General features: G+C 44.4%; 1 protein-coding gene across 1 annotated transcript in view; it reads right to left on the bottom strand.

The window, feature by feature from the left end:
* Positions 1–16,103, bottom strand: part of mboat2a (membrane bound O-acyltransferase domain containing 2a) — a gene marked incomplete in the record, with an annotated part of 90,033 nt that overhangs the window by 53,081 nt on the left and 20,849 nt on the right. Inside the window, 1 exon segment of the mRNA XM_055864293.1 lies at positions 789–858.

Raw genomic sequence — 16,103 nt, 5'->3', positions numbered from 1 at the left:
ATAAACACGCTCAGAGCTGCTGGAATGACTCAGCGTTTCACACACTCAGCATTTCCCCCAGACCTGCTCATGTAAACACAGACAGTACACACAGGGACAGACTGAACCCTGAGAGGCACACTGCCAAGGGACGTCAGGTCATTTACAACGGGCCCACAGCGCCCTAATTGAATATCAATTACTCCCGCATCGACCAGTTTGCCTTGGCCCGTGACGGATGGAGGGAGAGAGTGAGGGCAGAGGCAGGGAGTGAGGAGAGATGAGTGGAGGAAAGGAGAGAGTGAGGACAGAGGCAGGGAGTGAGGAGAGATGAGTGGAGGAAAGGAGAGTGAGGGCAGAGGCAGGGAGTGAGGAGAGATGAGTGGAGGAAAGGAGAGAGTGAGGGCAGAGGCAGGGAGTGAGGAGAGATGAGTGGAGGGAGGGAGGGAGAGAGTGAGGGCAGAGGCAGGGAGTGAGGAGAGATGAGTGGAGGGAGAGAGAGAGACAGGTGGAGGAGAGGGCGCTCAGGCTCAAAGAAAGATGGATGGAGGAAAGAGGGGAAGCAAGGAGGTGTGAAGGAGGGAGAGATGGAGGGCGAGAGGAGGCGAGAAGCAGGAAGGGGCGAGGAAGTGAGAGATGGAGGGAACCAGAGATTAGAGCAGCATTTGAGGAGGAGAGGTGAAGGTGAGAGGAGGACAGTACCAGTACAGAGTACAGAGTACAGAGTACTCACCAGCCAAAGCAGAAGAGGGCCAGGTAGAAGCCAAGTAGTGTAGCCACCACATGCCTGATGAAAGGACTGGTCTTACTGGGGTGGAGGTAGAGGCGGAACCAGAAGGCCGTGAGCAGGGCAAAAAGCTGGCACACCACAAAGTTCACCTGGGTGAGGAGACACAAAGGAAATTGTCAAAACATTAGTCAGTTATGTACCATCCTAAATAAATCATATTTTTCACTAGAAGAGTGAGAACAATGCCTTTTTCCAACACACAGACAGACATGCAGAGGGAGCTGGCAATGCAACATGGAACAGTTGGGAGGACACGCTTTGTTGATAGAACAAGATTTTGATAAGGCTCTGGTTTGCCTTGATAACTGGCTACGGCAGGCATAGAGGACACCCTTTCAAGATCTTTCCGGAAACGATTTGGTTTCCTCTTGTTCGTTCCATGCGAGCAAAGCCTGGCGTAAAAGCCAAAACGACGTCAATTCAACTCGAGACTGGTGGTGCTCTTCCAAGGACGATAAACCTAGATCGACGTCAACACACCCACACAGGACACAGCCCATCTTATCAATTGCAGCAGGCAGAATTCTTCCAGGAGCCGCCGTGTTGCTCAAGTCAACAGAGACAACTATCAGTTACACCAGGTCACCTATTACCTTTCAGTGATCCCCGGCACCCAGAAGCAATGAGACGTTAAGTGTTGCATAGTAACTGTGGTCACACATCCAATCTACAATGAGAAGTACTAGTTGTATTGTGAGAAACACACCCGTAGTATTCCCATGTACAATAGAGTATGCCAAAAAGGCTGCTTCAGTAGAATACAATTATTCTTTAAGAGGATTTAATTTTTTATTTATATATTGAAGATAAGTGACAAAGCGAGTCTTGGAGTCTTAAAACAGGAAGACTCCAAACGACAACATACAAAAACAACATAAAAACACAAGGACCAGAAACATTTAACAGTTCGTATTTTCTTATATATTTATTTCTTTATTTTTTCTAATCGTGGAGAAGTTGTGTAATAAATTTATATTTATTTTTTACCTAGGACTGTGACGAGGCTATTTGGATAATGTGTGTGTTACTATGCATGATGTGTGTCCCCTCCACCGCAGCCTCATCCATCGGTTCCTCTCATCCTCCAGTGTTTCCACGGTGAATCTCATTCTTCACGGGAGGAGGGGGGGGGGGGACGCAGATTCACACCCGCCTCTATTTTGCCGGCCCGGCACCCAGATTGAATTTGGAACGCGTTTCAGATTGCCTTCGGCTTACTGTACGGCCACACTCTTCCCCCGCCGCCACCTGCCCTCGGGAGCCTGCGCCGCCGCGATTGTTCACTCACCCGTCTAAGTACCGCGCTGCGCTGTCCAGCACAACAGGGGGAAGACGCCGAAGCAAGACCGAGGAAAATAGACAAACTGATCCCGAGCATCTCCTACTGGACTCGGCTTACTAGTACGACTCTAGTCCAGGGCCAGTCACTGAACTCCTCGGCCACTCTCAGACAGCTGTGACACTAATCATTTCTCGGGGACCGTTGCGGTGACAGCGAATCGGATGAGAGTTGTGATAGCGATGTCGCCATCATATCATCCCATTGCCATAATTTTTTAAAAATGAATATAAACACACGATGACTAATATAGTGTTGATTTGGATTTAGCAGCGCTATGGAGAATGTACGTAGGTTAACGTCTGACAGACAAAATGGTATTCATCTACAAAACAATCCCCCTGCTACACAAGCAGTTGAGTAAATGAACAGGCACTGGAACCACTGGCCGGTAGATAACGCAGAGTGGGAGGACGCGGCCCCGTTTCATTCCCTAAAGTGTGGTCTCGGAGCGCTGGGGCAAAGCGGCTTTACCGGGCACTACCCAGATTGACTGGGGCTGGAGGAGGGTAACAGTAACAATGGAAACCCCCGTTCCCCCATGATTATGTATTATTATGATGAGCATGGTTTGATCTGTCTGAAGCTGTGATGCCATAAGGTGTGTGTTAGTGAGGTGGAGGGGGAGTGAGTGCCTGTGTATCAAACAGTTTTTTGGGGGTCGAGGTACACGGATTTGCAGATGTTATCGCAGGCGCAGAAAAATGCTTGTCTGTCCGTGTGTGTGTCCGTGTCCGTCTGTGTGTGTGTGTGTGTCTGTCTGTCCGGGTGTGTATATGTGTCCGCCCGTCTGTGCCCGTCTGTCCGTGTGTGTGTCTGTGCCCGTCTGTCCGTGTGTGTGTCCGTCGGTGTGTGTCCGTCTGTCCGTGTCCGTCCGCCCGCTCGTCCGCACACCATTCCCCGTCCATCCGTCCCAGACAGACACACACCCGTCCGTGAGTGTATGCGCGTCCGTGAGTGTCTGCGTGTCAGAGACACTCTCAGACAGACACTCTCACAGATAGTGTTTCTCTCATTGGGGACCAATCTGGCCCATCAGCAGAGATGAGTCATGGGGTGATTGGGGACACCTGGCTGCCTGTCAGTCTCATCACGGTCCCCTGTGTCTGTAGCCATTCATCAGACTCCCTCCCAACCTCTGCCCTGCCCTGACCCACCACCACACTCATTTGCCCTCTGACCTAGCTGACAGGCACACACACACAAACCTGGATGCACCTACTGACAACACACTTAGTCACAGTATGAGGGGTTGAGATGGAGGGAGGGCAATAACACAGTAATCTGGAGAGGATAGTTGGTAGGGCCGGGAACTGCCAGGGACCTCACAATACCAAATTATACTTAGTTGCCGATGTGTATTGAGATTCTCACGATTCTATATGGATTGTGATTCAATTCAACAGCGCAATATATTGCTCTGTAGGTCTGCTGCAGAGAGACGAGAGAGCATGAGAAAATTTGTTCCGATGATGGAAATTAAAAAGTCCTGAAAACATGTTGGCTGATTACTTAGAAGGAGAACAAGCTATAGAATGAAAAGTACCAGAATATGAGCAGGTGCAGCCGACCAGCGCTAAAATCACAATATGTAACTGTATCGGTTTATTCCCCCATCACTAGTAGCCGTTCAGTGTCGACACACTGACAGCGACTTCAGCTGAGACGATGCCATTGAGTACAGCAGCAGTGACATGCATAACAAAACATCTGTCCATGTTCAGTTAGCTCGTGGCAGCAACTGCATTTGACAGAATACAGTAGAATCATCTAGGTTGTCCCTGTAGATTGAGAAAATTAACAACTAAGGAAGAATTTCTCGCGGACTTCTCAAACCCCGGCCTGGTCGGTTTGCTTCGCAAGCGTTCCCGGGAAGTCTTGCGGCGTTGCGCCTCTGGGTTTAGAACCGGTGTCGAGACGATCTGTTGACTGTGCATTTTGAGTTAAAACCTCTTGAAGCTAGGGGGCAGAATTTTTATGTTTGGAAAAATAACGTTCCCATTGTAAGCTGCCTATTTCTCAGGTCCAGATGCTAGAATATGCATATAATTGACAGAGTATGATAGAAAACACTCTAAAGTTTCCAAAACTGTCAAAATATTGTCTGAGTATAACCTGAGGAAATCCAACCCGGAAGTGACTTCTAATTACAAAAATCACTGTTCCATTGCTTGCCTTTCATACATTTAAAGGGATATCAACCAGATTCCTTTTCCTGTGGCTTCCTCGGGGCGTGAACAGTCTTTAGACATAGTTTCAAGCTTTTATTTTGAAAAATGAGCGAGATTTATCAAAACGCGTCAGTGGATGTCCCTCCATTAGTCGTTGCGCCAGACACTCGTTGCTCGACATTTTCTTTCTCTCCAGTATTGAATAGTTTACGGTCCGGTTGAAATATTATTGATGTTAAAAACAACCTGAGGATTGATTATTAAAAACGTTTGACATGTTTTTAACGACCTTTACGGATACTATATGGAATTTGTCAAGCCTTGATGACTTGCCTAAGGCTGTGGAATACTGAACATAACGCGCCAAACAAATGGAGGTATTTTGATATAAAAAAAATCTTTATCGAACAAAAGGAACATTTATTGTGTAATTGGGAGTCTCGTGAGTGCAAACATCCGAAGATCAAAGGTAAGCGATTCATTTTATTGCTTTTCTGGCTTTCGTGACCATTCTACATGGCTGCTAGGTGTTCTTACTGTTTTGTCTAGTGATCGATAAACTCAAACGCTTGGATTGCTTTCGCTGTAAAGCATATTTTCAAAATCTGACAATAGGTGGATTAACAACAAGCTAAGCTGTGTTTTGGTATATTTCACTTGTGATTTCATGAAAAGAAGAAAAAAAAAGATTTTTTTTATTTTTTTATTTGGCGCTCTGCAATTCAGCAGTTGTTTACGAAAATGATCCCGCTAAAGGGATCCGTGCGTCAAGAAGTTAAAGGGAGAGCTTCGGTCTGGCTAACAGATGTAGCGACAGTTAGCGGCTGCTGGCGCTAACCACACGTGGCATGAGCCTGAGTGTATCATATCAGCACATATTTACAGTACAGAGGTCTTTTGTTTCTCTTCAGGCACAAACAGTAGGAAGAAAAGCACAAACAATGGCGGCGCTGGCTTCTTGTCCTCCCACTTCTATTGTTATCGGTATCATTGTTTGGGGAATGAATGCTCTCGGGTGCTAACGAGGCGATAATTAGGATGTGGATAGGGTGAAGGGCCGTTTGGTCTACATTATGCTCCTACGGAAAAATGGAGGTGGGGGGGGGGGGTGGAGAAGATAACATTTTTTGCTTTAAAGCGATAATTTGTAAAACAGTGGTCAAACCTTTGAGTCACGATCACTTTCTAAGTCAAAATGCATGCCGAGATCTACAGCTCAGATTATTTTTTATACCTTACTTAAAAAAGGGTAAACCAATGCAATATGAACCTATTAAAACAGTACTGTAGCAATGAGGTTTGTGCAGTTGGCTATAGGCCCAATACATTATCACCACATCCTGGCCTTGCTTGAATTGCCCTGACAATGCATTGTTGTACGGACCATGTAAAAAAAAAATAGACATTTCATATTTGGAGGTAGGCTATATGATCACACCGGTAATCGATCAGTTGCTGCATTACTTGTGATGCACAGCTGAGTGAGCATACATTTAAATCATTTAGCTTTTTAAGTTTTACTGAGCTGATGGTGCCCATCCCGCCGCTGACCCTGGCCAAAAAAGGGACACCGTCTACTAGCTGATGGCAAAACTCGAGTCGCACCGCATTATTTCTGCCTCATGCACAAATTCATGGTGTTACTCCTCCAAGATCAGAGAAAGTGAAATATTCCTCAATATAATTATTTTTTTAAAGACCCAAGCAGATAGTAACGCAAGCCTATCGATAGCCTACACTTCCCGACTCATTTCAGCTTCGGTGCTGGTTGTAGCATGAGTGGAAGTAGGACGAAAGTGCATTTTATGGCTTATAAAAAGTGAACACATTTAATTTTTAAGTGTTGACAATGCTGAGTAAGAACATAAACTCGGTCATAAAAACAGCATCTATATTACGGTATTCGTTGACAGTCTCTCTAGTCGTGGTTTTAAAAAACATTTTGAAATCTCACAGTATCAACTTTGCTGTAGCTTTCTTTAAACGGCTGCTACGTTACTGCAGATACTAAAATCGGAGCCATTCGATTGAACAGCGGTAGGCCTACATAGTGCAATTGATTTTCACTCCGGGCACGCCGGGAAGGCAGAGTTTGTACCTTCAGACACGTGAAATGGTTCCAAAAATATATATATTTAAAATAACATCGGAACACTTCGCCTACCTGGTGCGCAGGGCAGCTGAATCGGGTGCGCCTACCACCAATAGCGATACCACCAACATCGACCAGTTGGTCGATGTACCCAAATAAATAGTGCATGTAAGACATTGCCTAAAACACTGGACCTACTGGTGTACAAAGAGGGCAACATAATTTATGAACATAACATGTGTCAAACTGGCTTTAATTTGAGACATTTTCCACAAGATACACAACATCTTTTACCATGTAGATAACATTGACATGCCTATATGGTTTTATTGCCATCCATCTATTTGCCACTTATGGCTCTCAACAGCAAAGAGACAAAAGTTGGGTTTTGTTAGCTGACTGCTGCTATATAACCCAGAGGTGAAAGACAAGTCCATTTCTTATGCAAATGACGTTGAGAAATTGAGCCGGTATCGATCATTAAGACTGTATCTCACAGAAACGACAGTACGGTATTGTCAGATAGAGTCCCTGGCCAATCCACTGTTGGCATGACTCCCATACAGATAACACCTCTTCTATAGGCCAGTCCCTGGCAGACACGCACACAAAGGCAGCAGGATGCAGAGAGATGTCTTTCTCCCATCATCACACACACACACATACACACACGCAGGTATACACAAATCACTCAAACCATTTGCAACAGCTGTACCAATAATCGAAAGTGTTTGTTACACAAGGTCTTTTCTCATCTTCCTTGAAAGCAGGTCATTCTCAAAGTGTGTGTCTAACAATCATTACATGGATACAATTCAAGACCCAACATCGGTTAAGCTCTGGGCCATCAGTATTAACAGTGTACATCACAAAGAACCTGCGCACGTTTCGATTGCTCTCTAGGAGAGTGGCTTAGCTTACAACGATTCAAGAGAATCCCTGATATTTTGAATGTTACACTTCACAGCTTGTTTGAATGCACACACACACACACACACACACACACACACACACACAGTTCAGAAAACAACAAGTGGGTCTCAAACGTGATCTTAGTTCTAAGTGTTGAGGACACAGTGTTTGCCTATGTTTTTCCCTGAACTTTTGGAAGCATTATGGTAAAGAATGGAACTCCACCAAAACAATGGAAACACGTGAGGGAAAGATCCCAAATCTCCTCATTGCCCTACAGCAAAATTAGCCTACATTTAGAATACCGTTTGTGTGTATTTCACACTATGTCGAGGTCAAAATCTGAGTATAATTCTTGTGTGGATGTCAAACCTAATGCATGTTCATCTCATCGTCCGCAATCAACTGCATTAGAGTTTTAAAAAAGACTGACTACCACCAAGATGTTTATATGCTAGCTATGCTACCAGCTTATACGAATGGGAGTTAGCATTTAGCAGTCACTTTTTCTAAACCCGAAAAGGGACTGCTTCGAAATGTTATGCAGCGAAAAACAGCTAAATATATCCAAATCGGACTTCAGTAACCACGTCATGACAGATTTGACGAAAATCCACTTTTGTTAGATCAGATTTGCTGAATGTGCGCCAATCTCACGTCCTTCTAGCCCCCACGGTCTGCGTACCATTCACCCCTTCCCCACATCCATCCATGTTTTCCCCTATTGACCATCTTATTGCTATGGAGCCATGTGTCATTGTTCAAACGGAAAGTAGTTATTAAGCGTTGTCAGGAATTGAATGGCCTCCTTTTACAACAAGTGGTACCTGCGGAATGGAATAAACTGCAAGGCTGACACGTATGTGTGCGAGCGAGTGAGTACGTGTGTCAAAGGAACAGTCCTCTATCCCGCCACCACTCCAAGAAACAGCCCTAGTCATTACCGAGGAGCGACATTTACCCTGCACAACACACCATATGACACATTCAAATCACACTTCTAAAGCTAGCATAAAACACACTAACACTCCTCTTTGATTCCTCTCACTAGGTCAGTCGGAGGTGCACACAGACCGCTCTCTAACGGCTGCTGTTGACCAAAGTGAGCCTTAATTACGCTACTCTAAAAAAAAATCATATTCAAACCAACACAATAATACCAATGGAAAGCTGCTGAGCAACGACTGCATACAAATGAGGACTGGCTCTGAACGCAAGAGTCGTTGTATTTATAGTGTCCCTACACGACGCTTGGGTCAGAGCTAATGGAGTGAGAGAGAGGAGGAAAGATGACTGCTCTCTGCTCCTCCCAGTCCTCCACACCTCCCTCCAAACCCCCCAGCCAGCCATCTGGCTCCCTCCCCTTCTACACGGCAACTCCAGCTGAGGAGCTAAATTAAACCAGAGATTTTTTTTTAAAGGAGATAAAGGGAGGAGAGCGAGAGAGGAATGGAGAAAACAGAACGGCCGTGACAGAGGGAGGCGAAGAACGACGAAGGGAAAGACTGAGAAAGAAAATAGACAAGGGAGAGCGAGACAAGAATTAGTACAGTAAAAAGAACAAAAAGAGGTAAAAATGGAGTGACAGAGGACCATGTACAGTAGAGGGACTGTCCTAGCCCTAAGGGGTTGATAGTGAGACTGCACTGACTGACAACGTCTCCTGCGGTTTCCGTAATGAGTTTCAGGAAGGCTGCTTATCTGAGCCTTCCACTCCATGCAGACTCACTCCTCAGTCAGCTACTCGGTCGCTTTCTAAAAGCGGAGTTCCTCGGCTTAACGCCAGTCAGCGCTAATCGCTAACTAGCGATTCCACTGTAGGCGAACATCTGCAAGCTGTAGCCTGTCTTTCTCCACTGAGACCGGTTAGCTAGGGCCCTGCTCCTCACAGATAGAGCCTTTCCAACAGACGGCTTAAGTAAGTGGGTGACGGGAGTCAATCCCAGTCTGGGTGGATCAGACTCAACTCAAGCCTTGGAGAAAAAGTAGAGGGCTAGGAATGACATAGGCTCCGAAATGTGCACATACATAAAAGTATGTGGAATTAGTGGATTCGTCTATTGCAGTCACACCAGTTGATGACAGATGTATGAAATCAAGCACACAGCCATGCAATCTCCATAAACAAACATTGGAGTAGAATGGCCCGACTGAAGAGCTCAGACTTTCAAAGTGGCACCATCGTAGGATGCCACCTTTAAAACAAGTCAGTTCATCACATGTCTGCCCTGGTCAACTGTAAGCGCTGTTATTGTGAAGTGGAAATGCCTAGGAGAAACAACGGCTCAGCCGCAAAGTGGTAAGTCACACTAGCTCACAGAACGGGACCCCGAGAGCTGAAGCGCGTACAAATGGTATGTCCTCGGTTGCAACACTCACTACCGAGTTCCAAACTACCTCTGGAAGCAACGTCAGCACAAGACCTGTTCGTTGGGAGCTTCATGAAGTGGGTTTCCATGGCGGATCAGCCGCACACAAGCCTAAGATCACCATGCGCAATGCCAAGCATCACGGCTGAAGTGGTGTAAAGCTCATCACCATTAGACTCTGGAGCAGTGGAAACACGTTCTCTGGAGTGATGAATTACGCTTCACCATCTGGCAGTCCAATGGATGAATCTATGTTTGGTGGATGACAGAAGAACGCTACATGCCCCAATGCAGTGCCAACTGTAAAGTTTGGTGGAGGAGGAATAATGGTCTGGGGCTGTTTTTCCATAGTTCGGGCTAGGCCCCTTAGTTCCAGTGAAGGGAAATCTTAAAGCTACAGCATACAATGACATTCCAGACGATTCTGCGCTACCAACTTTGTGGCAACAGTTTGAGGAAAACCCTTTCCTGTTTTAGCATGACAATGCCCCCGTGCACAAAGCGAGGTCCATACAGAAATGGTTTGTCGAAACCGGTGAGAAAGTACTTGACTGGCCTGCAGTGAGCCCTGACCTCAAATCCATCAAACACCTTCAGGATGAATTGGAATGCCGACTGCGAGCCAGGCCTAAAGCCAAACATCAGTGCCTGACCTAACTAATGCTCTGGTGGCTGAATGCTCTTTCGGTTTATCCCCATCCAGACTAGACTGAGAAAGAACCCTACTCTACAAATACTTTAAACTAGATTCAAGGAAAACTCATCGCTGTGCAGGTGAGAGTGTGTCTGCCCAAAGGGAGAATCGTTAACATTCAAAACAATATCGCTCCTCTTAAAATCAGAATCCTCTCTTTTAGGGAATACAAATCGCTAATAAGTACATGGAGTCCACGGTGGTGGCTGAGGAGTATTTCTGGTGATGTCTGCCAGGGCGCCAAGCAGCAGCAATATCCATCTAAGTAACTCGAAATTGAGGGCACGGATTCAAAAGTATCTACTCTGGAATACCATAACTGAACACACACATTCTACTGGTGAGTGTTATTCAGTGGGTAGAATCTACAAAGATCCCAATAGTAGTGGTCAAGACAATTGTCTTTTGAGATGCGTCCATTTCCAGCCAGGGTTTCATTAAAATAGGCCAAGGCACAACACTTTATTGCACATTTAATTAAAAGTGACGCATTTGGCGAGGTTCAACTTCAATTTCATTGGCATGGTACGCAAGTACAAGTATTCACTGTTAAAGTAGATAAATGTACACCATTCACAAAATATATACGCAGCACTTTGTTTTAAGGATTCATTCATACAAATCTGTTATTGTTTTCTTGCTCAACCACAAACGGCACCTGTCAAACTCTGTCATAGTATCAGAGGACATTGGAGTGAAACTGATTAACAATTCTATAGCCAGTATACTTTAGTCTCATGTAAGAATATACTGACATGGCAGATTCGCGCGGAACACAAATGACAGATGCGGTGTTTTGCGCTCGTGCACATATTACGTTACCCGACCTCCCCCTGTAAAACTAATCCTGTCCGAATTGGGCTATACACTAAACCAATTATCTGCCATTTTGCCAGTCAGCTTCAAGTGACGGAGACACAGATGTGGTCACAGATGCCTACATAGGAACGGTGTGTGTGTGTGTGTGTGTGTGTGTGTGTGTGTGTGTGTGTGTGTGTGTGTGTGTGTGTGTGTGTGTGTGTGTGTGTCTTTTACACAGCTATTTTGGTTCAAAGGAGCAGGTGATAACTGCCTCAATTACAGGTGATCAGATGTCACATTCCATTAAATCAGTTGCCATTCTTACTTGGCAGCCATGACTCAGAATTACCCTGTAAATCAACAGGTATAATTACATCATCACTGAGAGGACAACAGATTTGCATTTTGTGCAGAGAGAATAATTTCCTTGCATCTCATGAACGGAGAAGAGCTCTTTGAAGGAAGACTTAGGTGACCTCATGAAATGCTTCTCATTTGAATATTGCGAGAGAAAAAAAAGATTTGGACAAGGAACAGACAGTCTAAGCTGAGACATTTAGATTTGCCATTCGTGAACACGAAATGCCAATAGCCCTGGTTACTCTGCCTGAAAGGGCATCTGTAACTACATACTCTGGTTGCGTCGACCTTCGGCCAAACATAGCCTAGATCAATTTGAGAAACCACAAGGAGATTCAGCACCAACCACTTAATATCCTACGACGAATAGCGATTGAAGTTGTCTTTTCAAAGCGCCCGTAAGCTAAACGGTGTTCGCAAACGAAAGCCCCACAAGGTTAAGCTGCACTTAAAGAGAAGAAGCTTGTCATCTGGGGTTGGGATGCTTAAGGCGTTCTCACACACACACCTGCTAACATCCTACGCACGGGGCTAAACAAGAGACGGAATTATTCAAGCCTGAATAAAAAGCCAAAAGATTACTACTGCAGCATGTCTTCACGTCATCCTCATCTGGAGCTCCTGTGTTGCCTTTTTAATCTGATATGTTGTGGGCCACACTGTCATCTTGGCAATCACAGCAGATTATGAGGATGTCACTTAAAAATGGTGCTCATGCTAAAGAGAGCCTCGATTAGGCTAATTATCTTGGCTCGAAAGGTTATTTGTCAATTAACCAGCATGCCAGGAAGGCATGGAGATGAGTGAGAAATTACCAGTTAGAACAGATCTAGCTGGTCTGGACAGCAGAGAAAAAAAGATTGCAAGAATAGACATTGGTCTCGCTATTAGGATCTTACGACAGGTTCTCAGACGCTCTGGTTCTTGGGCACAACAAGCAAGGAGACATCACTTGGAGTTGACAGTCCCTTCACTACCTGGCAGACATAGCCCTTCTCTGTTTCTATGCAGATTTTTGTCAGTACTTGAACTTTTCTGCGTACACGTGTCACGTGAACGTTCAGTCAGTAAACACTTCCCAAATGCACTGTTCCGCCAAACTGTGAGAAAGGACACCTCTCTCAAAAAGCTTTGGCAACAGATTACATACAGTGCTGTGGGAAAGTAATTGCCCCCTTACACTCAATAACTGACTGGAAGCAAATGTTTCCTGTAGTTGCTGATCAGTCTCTCACATCGCTGTGAAGGAATTTTGGCCCACTCTTGCATGCAGAACTGCTTTAACTCAGCAACATTTGTGGGGGGTTTTGAAGCACGAACTGCTTGTTTCAAGTCCTGTCCCACCTACTCAATTAGGATTAGATCTGCACTGACTAGGCCTTTCCAAAACTTGAAATTTGATGCTTTTTAGCCATTTTCATGTAGACTTGTGTGTTTTGGATTGTCCTGCTACATAACCAGCTTCAGCTCACAAACGGGTGGCCTGACATTCCCCTGTAGAATTCTTGGATAATAGAAGGAACCATGAATTCTGCTCGAAGGCAAGTCGTTCTGAGGCTGCAAAAGCATCCCGAAAAATCTGAAAGGGCACAGCACTGTAGTTCAGTGTGAGACGAATGACAAAACTTGGCGCACAAAAGTACTTATGAAGGAGAAAAACTGAAGCATTTAACAATGAGCCTCTACTATTACTTGATCTACACTGTGAACACATCTCCCCGATCACATTACAGTCAGCAAGACGGAATACTTCTCCACGGGGAAACAGCGTGGACTATGCAGTTTGGGCTGACTGCCGGACAAACCTTATCAAAAACATACCGCTGAGGCCTGCAACTCCTGAATACAAAGGAAACTACTCATTCTGGAAGCAGCACTTGGAAATATACTTTCAACAACACAATTGTCTCCAAAATCTGCTGGATATTTTGTCTCCGCTATGGAGACCACCGTTGCAATTGGCCACATAAAAAGTAAGATCCAGGAAAGGCCCGTGCACGGTCCAAATGGCAGAAAGGACAATAGCTAACAACGGCCAGCTTTACCCACATTCGGCATTCATAGGTCATTCAGGGGACGACGCCTTCTAGGGCATGCTTTTATGACTAGGCAGCAGCTGGCCTTGTTAGGAATAGCAAACAATCCTAGCTTTCTTTCCCTCCCCCCCTCGGTGCAGGCCTATACACCACCTGTGGATTTTAATTGTGCAAAGGAGGAGCTCTCATGCAACTTGCATCCAAGCAACGAGCATGGAAAGAAGCAGCGTAGAAGAGCCGACAGGCCAATATGGTGGTGGGTGACAGGAAAGGAGAGTACCGCCTCAGAGCCAATGCACGGTATCATTTCAATGACTTGAAAAGGTGCCAGGAGGCCCTGGGGTCACTGGACAGGATCAGATATGGCAGAGTTCCATTGGGGCACCCGGGTGTTCCTGTATCTCCTCTCCTAGTCTCTCTCATTGTGTGAGGTCATTCAATTCTGAACAACTGCAAAGCCCGCAAAAGCCAAACAGTTGGGTATAATAATGAAGAAGTGTGTGTGCGTGTGTGTGTGTGTGTGTGTGTGTGTGTCTTCCCTCTCAGAGAGCTGGTCAGTACAGAGGGCAGGGGAAAACAGTCTAGAGGAAGTTCAGATTCTACAGGTGAGATGAGATGAGACCTGTGTAAAATATCTATGTAGGTCGACATGACGTGGCAGGTGGCAGCGCGGTAGTAACAGCTTGTCCCATGAATTAATCATTCAAATTGAGGACTAGCTGATAACTGCAAAACAAACACTATTTATTGATCAGCATTTTGATATGCTCGAAAAAGAAACATTGAAGTGAACAAGAGAAAAGCTTTCTTTGAGTTCTGCGAGCGAAACTGAAGGGAAGCCAACGTCTAAAATTCTAAATTTAACATGGGGGGGGTTATGACCGTCGCCAGAAGATAGAGCATTGCTTACAAGCATGAGCAAGCAGTTAAAAAACTGGGTCTATTGCTGAGCTACTGAGGGAGGTTGAGGCCTTAAAAACAGGAATGGATTATAGTAATAAAATGGGAGAAATACGAGCGGAAAATAAGATATCGAAAACTACCGTGGACTCACTAAAAAGGCACTATGGTATGATAAAACAATGAAAGCCGAATGACTTGATCTAAAGTGCAGAAGTATGAAAGTAATATTGTTATAAATGGGAATAGGGGATGAAAACTCAGTCAACGGAGGAAAAAGTCAAGGTGTTCATGAAACGTAATCTCAAGATGACGGACGAACAGGTGGAAACAATTGATTTTCCATAACTTAAAATAAGGTTGGACTTATGGTAATGCAGAATGGTGAACTTATCCTTTTTCTATTTAGGCAATATGGAACTTTGGACTATTTGGACTTAAAATCAGGTCTTGATTTAGGTGAAGGAGACGGTGTAAGGCTGACCTTTTTTTCTTTATGATTGCTTATTTATTTAAATTTTAAGAATGTACATTACAAATACCAAGGTTGTTTTTTGTTTGATATGGCCTAATTGTAGAGGTTGGGTATATTATGACTTTAAAAAATGCATCCCTCGTTTGCGGATGTGAATCGGAACGATTAGCTTTTAAGATAAAACTGAATAAATATGAATAGATTTATTGTAGGGCTAGGATAAAGGATTTTAGAATTAAAAACCTGCCTAGGCTCTCTATTGGAATAGGCCTATACGATCCTAAAATAATTGGTATAATTACCCTTTTACATGTAAAAAAAACAAACCTCAATATAAAACTAAACGTAAAGGATGACTGTTCCGATAATACCTAATCCATTTGCCGGTGTGTGTCAACATGGGTTGTTGTCTCTATTAGTGTGTGGCGGCCTGGTTAACACTTGGCTAAACTGATTAAAGTGTAAAACAGTTCACTTGCTCTGGATTGTCAGTACTGCATGTAATCTTGGCTATCGTGCCATGGCTGTGTCAGAATCAAGTTAAGTTAAACTTGGCTATTCCTTTATGTGATGCCTAAGAAAAAATTTTACTTGCAGTCTTTAGAATCTCTGTTCTTTTTTCCTTGTTTTTTTGGTTGGAATACAACAGGATATAATGAGGACTACATGAAATATGTCTTGCATGTAATGGATTTTTTGTTTGTTTTAATGGACTGGTCTTGCAATATATTTAGGTTGTCCTCTTCATTTTTTTCAAACATTTTCAAACAACTGAATCCAATGAAATTAGCAGGCTGGGCTGACATGCTTATAGGCTTGCTAGGACTTTCTAAATATGAGCATGCATGTATAAGACTGTGCTGTTATTATTTATATTATTGTTACCAAAAAAATGGACTGTTTTCCATGTAATTTGGTTAGTTCTCTTAAAAAGCACCCTCATCGATATTTATCTTATCATGGGAATGACCATATTCCATCTGGCGGCCAAGGGTTTGCCTAAGGACGCAAACGTGTGTCTTGAGTCAGGGAGATGGTCTGCTGGCCTTAGTGACAACAGCCATAGATATGGGGGGGGGTATTAGGACATTTGGAGGTTTAGAAAGTTGCAGCTACAGTGCGCTTAACAGTGCAAATATTATGGTACTTAATATGGAGACTTAATCATCATGGTGCTTTTTAATG

This window comes from Salvelinus fontinalis, chromosome 16 (assembly GCF_029448725.1).
Source record: "Salvelinus fontinalis isolate EN_2023a chromosome 16, ASM2944872v1, whole genome shotgun sequence".
Lineage (NCBI taxonomy): Eukaryota > Metazoa > Chordata > Actinopteri > Salmoniformes > Salmonidae > Salvelinus > Salvelinus fontinalis.
This window is presented reverse-complemented; position numbering and strand designations above follow the sequence as displayed.